The sequence below is a fragment of the Narcine bancroftii genome, chromosome 5, assembly GCF_036971445.1.
Source record: "Narcine bancroftii isolate sNarBan1 chromosome 5, sNarBan1.hap1, whole genome shotgun sequence".
NCBI classification, from domain to species: Eukaryota; Metazoa; Chordata; class Chondrichthyes; order Torpediniformes; family Narcinidae; genus Narcine; species Narcine bancroftii.
This window is the reverse complement of record NC_091473.1, coordinates 231445503-231459844: the sequence shown is the minus strand read 5'-3', so window position 1 is coordinate 231459844 and position 14342 is coordinate 231445503. Positions and strand designations below refer to the sequence as shown.

Below are 14342 nucleotides of genomic sequence, written 5' to 3'. Positions count from 1 at the left end.
CTGACGAGGGTGAGGTACAACTTCTCCTTGACAAAAGTTGAACAATGATGGAATTTGTGTCTCAGAAAATGTAGGATCCCTGTTGGCTTACCATTGTATGCTGTGTCTGATCATTCCAACGCAGGTCATTCTGGATTTTGATGCCAAGGTATTTGGTCTGTTTGATTCACCAAGGATATTTTGCCTGGTTTTCTCTTCCAGGTGACACGCATGGTTTCGCATTTGCAAGGATTAAACTGCATGCCCCATTTTTGGACCATTCTACCATGCTATCAAAATCTTTTTGGAGTCCATCCTCCTCATCAGTTGACTTAATTGGATGTAATACTAAACAGTCATCCGTGAATAGTCTAGTGGTGTTTGTGGACTTTTCCCTGAATGCTGTTGATGTAGAGTAAAAACAAATGTGGGCCTAACACTGTTCTGGGGTGTAACTCTTAATACTGGGTGCCATTCAGTGCTTTTTCCATTAATGTTTTGTCAAGAAACTAGAAATCCATCTTTTAGTGTTGGAGCGAATACCATAGTGGTCAAGCTTCTTAAGTAATCTTTGGTGGGGAATGACGTTGAATGCTTTGGAGAAGTCGAGCACCACTAAATCAGTGGTGACATTGTTATTAAAGTTTTTGGCCAGGTCATTTGTTGTCAGGATAAGATGGGTCTCACATGATCTATTATCAGCAAGAATATTGCGACTGCTAAGATGTATTGAATAAGCACGTATCATTTTCAAGTCAAAGTTACTTCCCAATCCCTCGTTTGATATTCAATTTTTTTTAAATCAAAGTAACGAGGTTCCTGCTTGTTTCCAGCAAGAGACCTTAGTACTTGGATTTGAAGGCCATTCTAAAATTGTATTATATGTGAGAAGGTAGCAGGTCAAACAGCAGGAAGTTTCTCATTTCAGTTTTGGTCTGGCTTTGTTCCTATGGAAACACAGGTTAGTGAAGACATCAGCATTGTCCCATGTTGTCTGGCTTACTTCAAGAAATGCTAATGTGATTTATGGTGTGTAAAAAAAAATAAATAAATAAAAAAAAAAAAAGAAATGCGAAGGATGATTGGTTTGTCATTTACAAATAAATATTTACCTGGATGTGAATTGTGGCCCTTCCCATGAATAGATGAGTGAAAAATCACTGCTTCTGGTGTGAAAAGTTATTATGTTTTCCAACTCCAATTGACTCTGGAAATATGACCATGCTCTTCCTGATATGAATCATTCTAACATAAGTTAGAATGATCTGTTAGATGTTATTCCCAGTGCAAATTTAATTTAGAGCATTACTGGGAAAATTAGGTCACGTTGATCCAAAGAAAATCAGTTGTTGGTCATTCAGAATCTAAACAGTTTTTATTGTGTTTCAAATTCATAATTTAAAGGGATCTCACTGAACAAGACCTAGTTCAATGCTGAGAACCCAACTCAGACAGATCCCTTCACGTTATTTACTTATCAACATTGCTTCAGGCTTCCAATCTCATACTCCTGTGGAATAGACCCTCAGCCACTTCCAGACTAACAACACGATGCCATGTATCGATTACCTGACCTTACATACAAACTAATCAGGTGTTCCTAGCCCTTCCCGATCATCTGACTCAACTCTTGCAGGCACGAGTTCCTCAGACCTTACCTCACCACTGACCACTTTACATCATTCATCCTACACCATCAGGAGCTCCACATCTACCCATGACCAAACATACCCAGCACAAACCACTCATACCCCTGAAATGTCTGCAAATTCTTTGTGTGTTCATCCAGCCCAACAAATCTGACTGATAGACAGAACCCACTACTCAATAGCAGCAGATCCTCCTCCCATACACCTCAACACCCAGTTCATAACTGAATTCCCTGCAAAGGTTCTTTCATTTTCATGAGCCTCAGGTATTGTTCAATATCCAAATGGAAGAACCAAGATATTTAAAAATGACATTGATGATGTGCAGTTATCAATTAATTGACCATTAGAGGCAATCATGTGTAAAGGCAACTTCCAAGATTTTGATATTTATTTAAGACCTTGTATAAATTGCATTCACATTTGAAGAATTCATTAAATAGCAATATTATTTGTACATCCTTGAGGAAACATATGAACTATGTATGATAAAATTCTCATGATTTTTATCCCAGCAAGTGGATTAAATTTAATTCTGTCAGGAATATCAGTTATGGCATTTTTTTAATCACCTGGAATTTACTTCTTTCATAGGTACAAATATTTTGATTTTGAATTCTACAAATATTTTTATAAAATAAACAAAAATTTTAATTAATTATTATTAATAATAATACATTTAGGCAGAGAGCATGGTAACAGGCCATTCCATCACATGAGCCCGTGCCGCCCAAATACACTAAATAACCTACGTCCCCCATACGTTTTAAAGAGTGAGAGGAAACCCATGCAGACACGGGGAGAGCATACAAACAGCGCCAGATCTGGGTCACTGGTGGTGTAACAGTGTTGTGCTAACTGCTACGCTACTTGTTTTGAATTGGTGAGTGGTGGTGTAGACGTCGAATGCATATAATTACTCAATATTGAGTTTCTATATTTTGCTCCCTAGTGGCCCTGTACATGGTTATGAAAGAACTGGTCTGCAAGGAAGCCACATTAACAGAAGCCTTGTCTTCCTTCCTTGTGGTACTTCATAAATGAGAAAATAAATACATCTAACAGATCAGAATAAAGTACTGTTGGTTATTGGTAGTGGGCAAATGTGGCTTGGAGTGAATCATTTTTACATTGGGCAAAATTTCCTTCTGCATGGAATCAACGAAAAAGAAAATGGGACATAAATTAGCTAGAAATCAACATGAATCTCTGGAAAGGACCAATTGCACTCCCTGCCACTCACCCCACCATTGACTAATCATTGCCTGAATAATTAATGGTGTGAATTGGCTGCCACTTTTTCCTCGAGTGCACTAATCATATTTCAATTTATCCCCACAGATAAAGATGCGCTTTTGGGGAATTGAATTTTTTTGGAGAGTGCTGTATAAATAAATATTTTATTTATTTTATATCAAGTTTCAGCAGGTAGAGCACACTGGTGAATCTTTAGGGTTGGTGTGGGTCACACTGATTGCTTGGCCTAGAAATTCTCCAGCACAGGAAAGATTCTGACCCACTTCACAATTAAAGCATGTAGTTATGAGAGCCAGTTCCATAAAATTTGAATGGACCCAAATATCATTTAATGATTTTCAATCTCTTTTCTCTGTTAACTCCCCTACTCTGGATTGAATTAAAGTAAGTTGAGAGGTAGCCAATCATTGTTCGATAATGAAGATGAAATGTTGAAGATTGGTTTGAGTAGGATGAAGATGTTTCATCCATTATTTGAGGAGAATTAGGAACTAAGGACCTCATTGGTTGGGGCAAGTGATACAATTGTCAACGGTGTATAGAAGGTCTGGACTGTTTGGTCAGAATAATGATCAGATTAAGTTCCAATGTAATGAAGGGGGTTGGTCCAGCAGCCCAAGGTAAAGAACTAACAAGGTGAGTGGGGCATTTTTATCCCAGAGAGTGCTTTTGGACATTGCCTCCCACTATGATATTCCATGGATTAAGTTTCTGCAAGTGTGGCCCACAACATTTGCCCATGCATCAATGCATTTCTTAGATGTGACATCCATGTTAACTGACAGTACTGCCCTGGCCTGAACACCTCAACATGTCAGCTCGTCAGTCGAATTCTCAAAGAAAACAGTAAATCCAATTCTCTCAGACAAGATAGATGGAATGTATCGGCCAATTTCTCAATGCACACATATTATAGGATTTCCAATTAAGTTTAGAAAAATATTTCTGGAAAACTGCATTTTTAAGGTTTTTGGCATTCCTTTGAAGGAAAGTCCCAAAAGCAAGATTTGGAGCTGCTTAGTGTTACTGAAATCTCTCTCTGAGAGAATCAGCATAATTTTCTGTTTTTAAAAAAAAAAAAAATTCCTTGATCAACTTGCAAAATATATTTGACTTCCATGGTATTAACAGTAAAACTATGAATATTATCCACTGAATGTGATATTATAATAATTCATGCAAACTACCTAAACTGTTTTCTAAAATTTGATCTGCATTTATGTTAGATTTTCTATGTAGTTATTAATCTAAATGAATATCTAGGTTAACGAGTTTTGCATTAATGTGTATGTTGTTGTATCTGTGAAGATTGTTGGATCAGCATACAGATCAAATACTGCTTCCTGCTGTACTAATGAAAGCAGACTTAGTTCTTTGAAGTATTCAGCAGGATCTTGGCATCAGAACGGAAACATTATATAATTTTTTAAATCAGTATAAACATCATCTGGTACATTTCTCTTTTTTATTCATATTTGTAACAGTTCTTCATTTTCCAATGCATTTCCTGAGTCTGTAGCAAAGGTAGAATACCAACATAAAATATTGATGGAAAAAATGAATGCATCTGTAATCTGATAAATCCCCCAAGCCTGATAATCTGCATTCCAGAGTTTTTACAAGACATGGAAACGTGGATGATCATTACCTTCCAAAATTGTGGTAGCTGCAGATAGGACGATGGCAAATGGCATCTAACCATTTTAAAAATAGGATAGAGAACACAGAATACGCACCTTTGCAGTGGTGAAAGAAATCTTTGAGTATTATAAACAATGGAACAATGCACTTAGAAGTTATATTTTGGAATTACACAAAGTTAGCATGGATTTATTATAAATTATATCTGGCCAAACTTTTGGAATATTTTGTGGATGTAACTGATAGAAGGTATCAAGGAGAACCATTGAATTTGGTACATCCGCATTTATGGAATCTCCATTCGATAAAGTCCCACATAAGAGCTTATTGTATAAAATTTATCCCCATGGGGTTGGAGCACTGAGAATTTGTTGACATACAGAAAATGGCGATGGCTCTTTCTTAGTGTTGCAGGTGACAATCAGTAGAGAAACACAGTGATCAGTGCTTGGGCACCAACCATTCACAGTTCATACCAATGCTTTTGATGAAGGAACACAATACAATTTAAAAAAAAATTATGAATGATATGACACTGGGTGGAATTGTGAATTTTGAGAAAGATGCAAAGAAACTTCAAGGTGAAATATATAGTGGATGCAAAATAACAGACAAATGTGTAATTATCCACTTTGGTCAGAAAAAGAAAAAAAAAAGATGAGCAAGTGGTAATAGATTTGGAAAAGTTGTCATGAAAGTCTATACTATGTGATCCCACCACAAGATACATAGTCCCCTCTCTTTCTTCTGCAGGGGCTACTCCCTCCATTCCTCCTTCCCCACCAATTGTCCCCTCAGCACATACCTCTGTGACCACAAGAGATGCTCCACTTGCACCCACTTGTTCTCCTTCATCACTATTCGGGGCCCCAAAGAGTCCTTCCCTTGTAAATCTGCAGGGGTTATCTTCTTTATCCATCACTCCTGTTGTGGTCTCCTCTATATCGGAAAAATTGGATGCAGACTGGGAGATCGCTTTGTTGAGCACCTTGGCTCTGCTTGCTGCAATAGTGTGGATCTCCCAGTAGCCACTCATTTTATTTCCCCATCTCATGCCCTTGCTGACATATCTGTCCATGGTCTCCTGCAGTGCCAGACTGATTCCACCCACAAATTGGAGGAACAACATCCATCTGGGCATCCTCCAACTGGATGGCATCAACATCGACCTCCAGTTTCAATTCTATGTCTTTCCTCCAGCTTTGTCTCCCTTCGTTCCTCTTCTCTTTTCCCTCTGACTCCTTTCACAGAGCCAAAATCAAGTATCATGTTACATCCAATTAATAACCTTTGATGGTCTGGACTCCTCTCTCTGCCATTGTTCAGTCTTTATTCTAACACTTTCCTGTTCTTTGGTTATACCTTGAAGAAGGGTTCAAGTCTGAAAGGTCAGTAATATATATTTACCTCCTATAGACGCTCCAAGATTGGCTGAGTACCTCCAGCATTTCTGTGTGTTTTTACTAAGATAACGAATGTCTGCAGACTTTTGTGGTTCAAATAGAATATTCCCTCTTGTTGTGAGAGGCTTCAGGTGCAATTATACTGGGATTTAGTGAGACTGCACCTGGAACATTGTGTGCTGATTTGGTGTCCTTACGCAAGAAAACATATTCCTTTCCTGGAGGCAATTCAATGGAAGTACACCAGACTAATTCCTGTGGTGACAGGACCTGAAAGGTGTAGGGATTGGATCCATTAGGCCTGTATTCACTCATTGAGAAAAGAGAGAGATTTAATTGAAGCATACAAAATACATCGGGGCTCAACATTCTAGATGCAGGGAAGGTCTAGAAACAAGGATCACAATCTCAAAGTATGGGGCAAGACAGAAGACTGAGATAATGGTAATGAACCTGAGGAATTCTCTTCCAGGGAGTGCAAGTTGCAGAATATGTTTAATAAGGTGATGGATACAGAACATCAAGAGGTTCAAAGAGAGAGAGAGAGTGGGAATATGTTATTCTGACAGAGGACCAGCAGGGATTTTATGAAAATAGCAGAGTAGACAACAAAGGGCTGAATGACCCAGTCTTGCTCTTGCATTCCTTTGTTTCCATGTAATTGGAGATAGATTGCACCTTAGTATTTTACGACCATTTAAAAACAAAAGGCATTTTATGATCTATCCATTGGCAATATCTGAGCCAGTTGGTAATCGAGGAGTAAAAGGTCCTATTGCACAAAGAGAGAGAAGGAAGGTATTGCTAACCTGCAAACTTAATCACAAATGAGAATGTGAGCTGTTTAAATGAAATGATTAATATATGAATTGAAGGAATTAATGCAGCTCCTAAAACAAAAGCGTCTACATAATTTGGTAGCATTCTTGTACTTTGTATTCAAGAGTTTAATCTTAATGAAAGGTATTTTTTACATTATCAAGGGAGTGAATGCCTTTATTTTCAAAGGCATTGATCGAATTCTTCTGGTCATGTAATAAAACACCTTATTAAAACTTCAGTATTTAAGAACTAGAGTTTAGTTCTTTTGTATTTATGCTTGGATATCATATTTGATTTATAGCTGAAGTTCGCACACAAGTCTATGTGTAGCAGAGCCAATCTCGAGGGAGGGATTTGCATATTGATTCCTGGGGAATGCCCTTGAATGTGCGTCCACGCCTGTCATCTCTGCATGCAGGGCTGTGTGAGCAGCATCGCAAGCAGGAAGGCAGAGAGCCGCATGAGTACTATTGCGGGTAGTGCTTAATAGACAACTGAATTGGACATGAGAAAGGGGACTGCAGGAAGCAACCGATTGCAAAAGGACTGATTATCAAACTTCTGAAGGAAGCTACCAGTTAATATTATTACATAAGTGGTAAGGGTATTTCATTGCTTATTTCCTGCTTTACTAAAAAAAAATGTTTTAAATTTCACTCAACACCAACTTTATTTATGTCAGAATGAAACACAGTATTTTCATTATTAACAGCCCGGAAACTGAGCAATTTGTTGTTAAAAGATGTACGTCTTCGGTTGATGAATGTCTCTTGCTTTATCATTCTCTGATGGATCGGCAAATGGATTTTAAAAATAGTTAAATTTATGTGGCTACTCAGTTAACCAGGCAGTCACAGTCTGGTTTAATCCCTTGCTAGGAACAAGTCTACAGTTTTTCTCCCGATACAGTTTTATTTATCTGTTCCAACAGTACAGTGAATCTAATAGATTCTGAACAAGAAATAGCATGTAGATTGCAGGATATGCAAGTGATTTATGTGAAAAATGAGGAAAGAAACTTGAAAAATTAATACTGCAGTGGTCTCAAAATGCACATGTACTTCAGTCTTGTACAATAGTGTTAAACTGTATAATACCTGCATCAGCAGGTTCCCACATCTTTAAAAGGAAGCATAAAAAATATTAGACAATATCCCGCAATGTTCTACATGCTCTTAATGGAAACACCCTGTAGGTTTACTTTAATCAAAGACCATGCAGTGTTTGAGGATAGGTTTGATGTTTACAAAATGTTTCCTTAAAATGGATGTTTTAATTTACCCTGGAACAAGAACTAAAGGTTTTAAATTCAGTGTTCATTCACTTTTAGCTGAGAAATCTGAGAGTATATTTCCTTATCCCAGCTCAACATTTGTCATTTGATATTTCACAAGCAAATTTGAAATATAAATAATAAGTATAAATCAAATGATTAATAGTGTAATTTATATGTGCAATAAGTCTTTAATGCAAATAATTTAATAATGTATTCAAAATAATCCATTAAATATGATTTATTGTAGGTGGCATATGAGGGTCAGTTTGTACTCACTATATTAGAAGGTTACATGTACATTAAGTCATCCAATATCAAGATGGTGAAGCATTGGCCACAGCCTATCTTTTGGAAGGGATGTCAAATAAAGCAATGGCAATGATTTCACAGTGTTCTTTTGAAAAGGACCAAGAAGTCCTCCAGTGGCCCGAGCGATATTTCTCTTTCAGTGATCAAGTTCAAGTTTATCATCATCTGACTGAACATAGACAACCAGGAAAACCAACATTTCACAAGGTGGAGCTGGGATATCATTCAGAACGTTAGAGCATGTGGAATCTTACATTGTGCACCTCTACTGTTTTTCCTTACATAATAGTATCTACACCTCTAAATATATTATCAATTATTATGAGAATTTGTTAAGGCACAGCCATGTTGAAGGATCTTTCTGGGTTCCTTGATGTATCTGAAAGGTACTCTCCATGGTGTAATAGGTTCCAGGGTTAAATCTTTCAAGATGGGGAACTTCAGCATCATTATATAATCCGCTGATGTTTATTTAGTGATCAGTTGGGGTAACAAGGAAAATAACTGCCATTATAGTCCATCAAAAATAAAGCAAGGCTTTTGCAGAACACTGCTCCTCATGGAAACTCTTTTGGGTCCCATTGATCAACAATCCCATTTTTACATGAAATTAGACAAAATGATTATCAGATGAAGTCAAGGCACTGATAATAATTGCAATATGTATGATCAAAGGATTGCTGGCATCTAGAGAAATCCTCTTCTTCCAGACAGTCAGAAAACAATACGAATATAATATATTGACATATTCTTGATAAAAAACATAAGCCATTCTAGACTAATGTAACATAATAAATAGTTTGCTAAAGCAAACATATTAAGTAAGGGTTTTAATACAAGTTAACCAGATAATGACAACTGAGGGGAAACATTTATCTTTGAACCATGGTTAGCGAAGTTGTTAGCACATCGTTACTAGAGACCAGCAACCTGGGTTTGAATCCGTCACTGTCTGTAAGCAGCTTGTACTTTCTCGCCATGTCTGCATGGGATTCCTCTGGGTGCTCCGGTTTCCTCCCACCGTTCAAAGTGTACAGAGATTGTAGGTTAATTGGGATATTTGGGCAGCATGGACTTGTGGGCCAGAAGGGCCTGTTATGGTGCTGTATGTCTAAATTAAAATTAATGTATTGGCTACATGGATAAAACCATTCTTATAACACTAATACTAACTTTCAACTTACCAATGAAACAATTACTTTGTGTATGTCAGGAGGGAGTGAAGGAATAATCAGGTAGAAATTTTCCTCCAATCATGGATAATTTCCACTAACAAATAGGGAACAAGGATCGTGATGACTATAGATAACTGCTGCACAATCAAAATCAAAGTTTGTTTTCACTCCATGTTTCTATAAGAGGTAGCAACATGAAAGACGACTGTTCATCTCTAATGGAATAACACAGGATGGTATTGCTTAATATGGATGGAAATTGCCATCTTAATACTTATAAGAATGAAATGCCAAAACTTGCCCCTCTCTAACTTGCAACATTACTTGACCCAATTTAATGGGTCATACTTTCCAACACATTCAAACAGAGAAAGGTAAATTGCTGAACATTGCTTACAAATCAGGCCCCTTTCTGGCCAGTGACTATGCCATGGGAGCTAAATCTCATGGTCTCTTCATGCATATCACTGGGAAGTCTTTCTCTTTTAGCAATCTAAGCTCTGCTGTGATTTTGTTTAGAATACTTTCTTGTTAAGTGTTGCAGTATGATGCATTTGACCTGTCAAGAGCCCAAGAAAAGAGATCTTTAGCTCAGTTTAAATTATAGGAAAGGGAAGAATATAGGGGAGGAGAGGACAAGAATGGGGAGATCTGGAATGAGAGGGTCATGGGACAGGGAAAAAAAAAACCCATTGTTCTGACTTATGGACGTAATTGGGGGGCCAAAGTGTAGTGGCACAGTGTACTGGGATAATCAATGCATTTTATTTATTTTAAAACATCTGAGTTATCCATACAGCACCTGGGAGGACCAAGAATCACACACAAATTGGGTATGAGGAGGCTGTCACGTCTCCCTGTGTGCTTCATAAATTGGCTTGTTGCTCAGAATTTGACAAAGGTCTATCTTTTCCAGTTTAGTCAGAGATCCATGGTGCCTGGAGGCAAAATAGTGAGTTATGTACGTCAGTGCCACAGTCTACCTAATCCCATGGATAGATATCAAATCATTAAAATCTAGGCACTATTTTCAACTTGCCCTGATTCTGAAGATGGTAGTGGCATAGGAAGAGAATCATTCCTTTGATTCCTGATATTGAACAGTTACAAGCTACCAATCCCCATAGGTGGCAGTAAATCTAAATTTATTAAAATTGCATGGTCAATAGCAAGAGATGTAAAGTGGTAACATGGAAATCTGATTCGCTACTTCACATTGATTGTTCGAACATGAAAGTGAAAAGTTGTATTCCCCTTGAGAAGATTTCTGATAGTATTTAGAAAAGATGTAGTATGTTTGCCAAAATTTAGAAACCTATTTAGATTACTTAAATGCTCAAATTGCATAATTTATTTTGATATTTGTCAATTTAGTATACTCCTTGTTAGAAATTTAATACTTTTAAAATGATGTGACTCTGAGATGTCAAACCTTGCTCCTGTCATTTTTTCTTTTCTATTTTCTTTCTTTTTATCTCCCTCTATTCCCTGCTGTCTGTCTCCTTTTCTTTCAAATCAGGGGAAGGTGCACAGGGAGAAGAGGGACTCTCCTTTTTATTTTTTTTTCAGACCTTATGAATGTTTTTCTATTATTTTATATTTCAATGTATTATTATTGCCATTATAATTATAATATTGATTGAGTCCTATATTCTGTATTTTCTTAAAACTTGAATTTAAAAAAATCCCCATACATGCCGGGGATTTTATTATATACCTAAAAATCATAAACCCTCCCTACTTCATAACCCTCTACTTTTTTTTCATCCATGTGCTTGTCTAACAGTCTCTTAAATGTCCCTATTGTTCCAGCCTCCTCAACCACCCAGCAAGCATTCCAGGCACCCACACAAAAAAAATACCACTGATGTCTCCCCTTAATCTTCCTCCTGTCACTTTGTACAGATGTCCCCTAGTGTTTGCTACTGGGAAACAGACCTCTCATCCTTCTTCGCTCCAAAGAGAAAAGCCCCAGCTCTGCTAACCTTGCCTCATAAGACATGTTTTCTAATTTAGGTTACATCCAGGTAAACCTCCTTTGTACCCTTTCCATAGCTTCCACATCTTTCCTGAAATGAGGTGACCAGAAATGAACACCATATACCAAGTGTGGTCTCACCGGAGATTTATAGAGCTATGTACCAAGTGTGGTCTCACCAAAGATTTATTGAGCTATATTCTACATGCGGTCTCTCCAGGGATTTAAAGTACTTTGGCTCAAAAGGTCAACCACCCTTTTATTCCAACTGATGCTGGTGAACCATTGAGTTCCTCCAGCAGATTGCATTTAGCTTCAGATTCAGGCATCTACAGTCTCCTTTGTGTCTCCAGTTGCTAAACATGATCAGTTATTTGTTTAGAACAAGATTTGCATGAGCTGATGCATTGGCAATTGTTTCCACAATGTTTGCAACCATATAAAAGGCTCCTCTTCCATGATAGAATGTTGATTTAATAACTTTGTGTGTAATGCATTTATGAAAGGCTAAACAAAATTGCTAAAATTTCACAGTAGCTCAGCCAGTATCGGACGTAAAAGAAAGGCTTAACATTATCGAAGAAATTCTTTTGATGAACGAGTCTCCTCAAAACATTAATCTTCTTCCTTTTTTAAAATATTTTTACTGATTTTAATAAAGAACTTCTACAAAAAGGGTATAATTTGATAAGATAGTATGGACAATTCCATAAACTAAATAAGATATTCCATATATCACTAACGTACATAAGTTGTAAATCATATCCTTAATTCATATTCTAAATAATATATAGCTTTATTTAGAAGAAAAAAAAACTCTGATACAAAAGAAGAGGAAAGAAGAAAAAATAGTAGAGGAGAAAAGCTCAAACCCCTTACTGTGTTGCCAGATTCGCTATGTGATTGGTATTAAAATAAAAACTAAATTAGTATATTTATGTCCATGGCCACAATTCACACCAACTCACAGCAGTCAAATTTCTTTACTCTCCATTAGGAAACTCGGCAAGGTTGTCCTTTAAGCCAGCTGCGTTTTGATTTGGTATTAGAACCTCTTGCTATAGCTTTACAGGCGTGTAGAGATTTTTCCAGGTTAATTCGGAATGGTGTTGAACACAAAGTTTCTTTATATGCAGATGATCTTTTGCTTTTCATTTCAAACCCTACTCTATTAACTCTATTTGTCCATATGGGCACTTTCTCAGGTTCTAAATTAAATCTCCATAGGAGTGAATTATTACCCTTAAAGGGGTTATTTTAATTTCCATTTTAAAATTAATGAATGATCAGTTTACATACCTTGGAATTTCAATCACCAAGAGTTATAAGAATTTATTGATGGAAATTTTTTTGGAACATTTAATCAGACTAAAGTTCTATTATCAGGATTGTAACCTTTCTCTATTACTGTGATAGGGCATATTCTATTAGAATGAATGTATTACCAAAATTTTTTATATCTTTTTCCAGTCGATACAAATTTTTATCCCTCAATCTTTTTTTTGATTCACTGGGCTCATTTATTTCTTTGTATATATGGCAAGGAAAACAACCTTGTTTAAATAAACCGCATCTTCAAAAAAAAAGATTGGAGGACTGTTACTTCCAAATTTCAGATTCTACTCTTGGGCGGTCAATATATGTAATTTGCTTCTTTTATTAAAATTTGATAAATTAGTTGACTGCCTTTCTTGGGTGGAAATGAAACTGAATTTTTCTTAAAAAAAATCTATGTTTTAGTCCTAGGGTCCTTTTTATTTTTTTCTTTCTTTCTAAATTAACAAGTAACCCAATAATGAGACATAGGTTGAGAATATAGGCACAATTTTTTTTTGAATCGATAGTTTTTCTCTAAGCAGTCCTATTATAAATTATCATCTTTTTTTTTAACCTTCTTTGTCAGATGCAGATTTTAGAGAGTGGTGTAAACTGGGGATTAGTAATTTTAAAGATCTTTTTATTTGAAATAATTTTGCTTATTTTGAACAATTGAGGGCAAAATTTAAATTACGCAATATGATTTTTTTCAGATATCTACAAGTCGGACCTTTTGCTCAGTTCAAGCTTTCTGATTTTCCACAGATTTCTGAAACAAACGTTCTTGATTCACTTTTTGACTTTAAATTTTCCCATAGAGGCTCAATATCAATTATTTATAGTGATTTGATAGATTTGAGAACAGTTCCCCTAGTTCAAATCAAAAGTGCTTGAGAGCATGATTTGTCACTTCCAGTTGTCGACTGGGATATTGCTCTAAATTTGATTAATGAATCCTCATTTTGTGTGTGACATTGTTCTCACAATTCAATGGGGTGCATATTTCACAATTCAACGTGGTACATAGAGTATATATTTCAAAAGTTATCTTGCTTCTATTCATGATCCATGTAAATTTTTTGAGGTTTAATTGATACACATGTTCTGGTCTTGTCCCATTTTAGAATATTTTTTGGGAAAAATTACTTTCAAACTTTATCAACCATTGTTAAGTCTAATTAGAACCATGCCCCTTAATTGATCTATTTATTATTTTTTCTGAAGAGGATGTCCAATTGACCATATCAGGAGCTAATTTTAACTTTTACCTCATTGATAGTCTGACAATTCTGATGAAATGCAAAGAAAGCACTCCACCTACTCATACCTAATGGCTACTGGATGTGATGTTCTTCCTAAGTTTAGAAAAAAATTGGACATAATGTTGAAGATATAATGGTGAACTTTTAAAAGGCATGGGGCCCATTATGCAGTATTTTCATCATTTGAGGAATTAAGGTGTTTGGATGCTCCTTTAACAGCACCAGGTGTTGTCCTTCATTTCCTATTTATATTAGATATGGAAGTTTGCCTTGG

General features: G+C 36.3%; 1 protein-coding gene across 7 annotated transcripts in view; it reads left to right on the top strand.

The window, feature by feature from the left end:
• The window catches only part of LOC138765025 (synaptotagmin-B), a 228141-nt gene that overhangs the window by 76565 nt on the left and 137234 nt on the right, over positions 1–14342 (top strand). Inside the window, exon 1 of one of the 7 annotated variants that reach the window (XM_069941659.1) lies at positions 7305–7349. The exons of the other annotated variants lie outside the window; for them this stretch is intronic. The gene's annotated coding sequence lies outside the window, so the exon portion shown is untranslated. Of the gene's footprint in view, positions 1–7304; positions 7350–14342 lie in introns of those variants that run through there. 7 annotated transcript variants of the gene reach the window in all.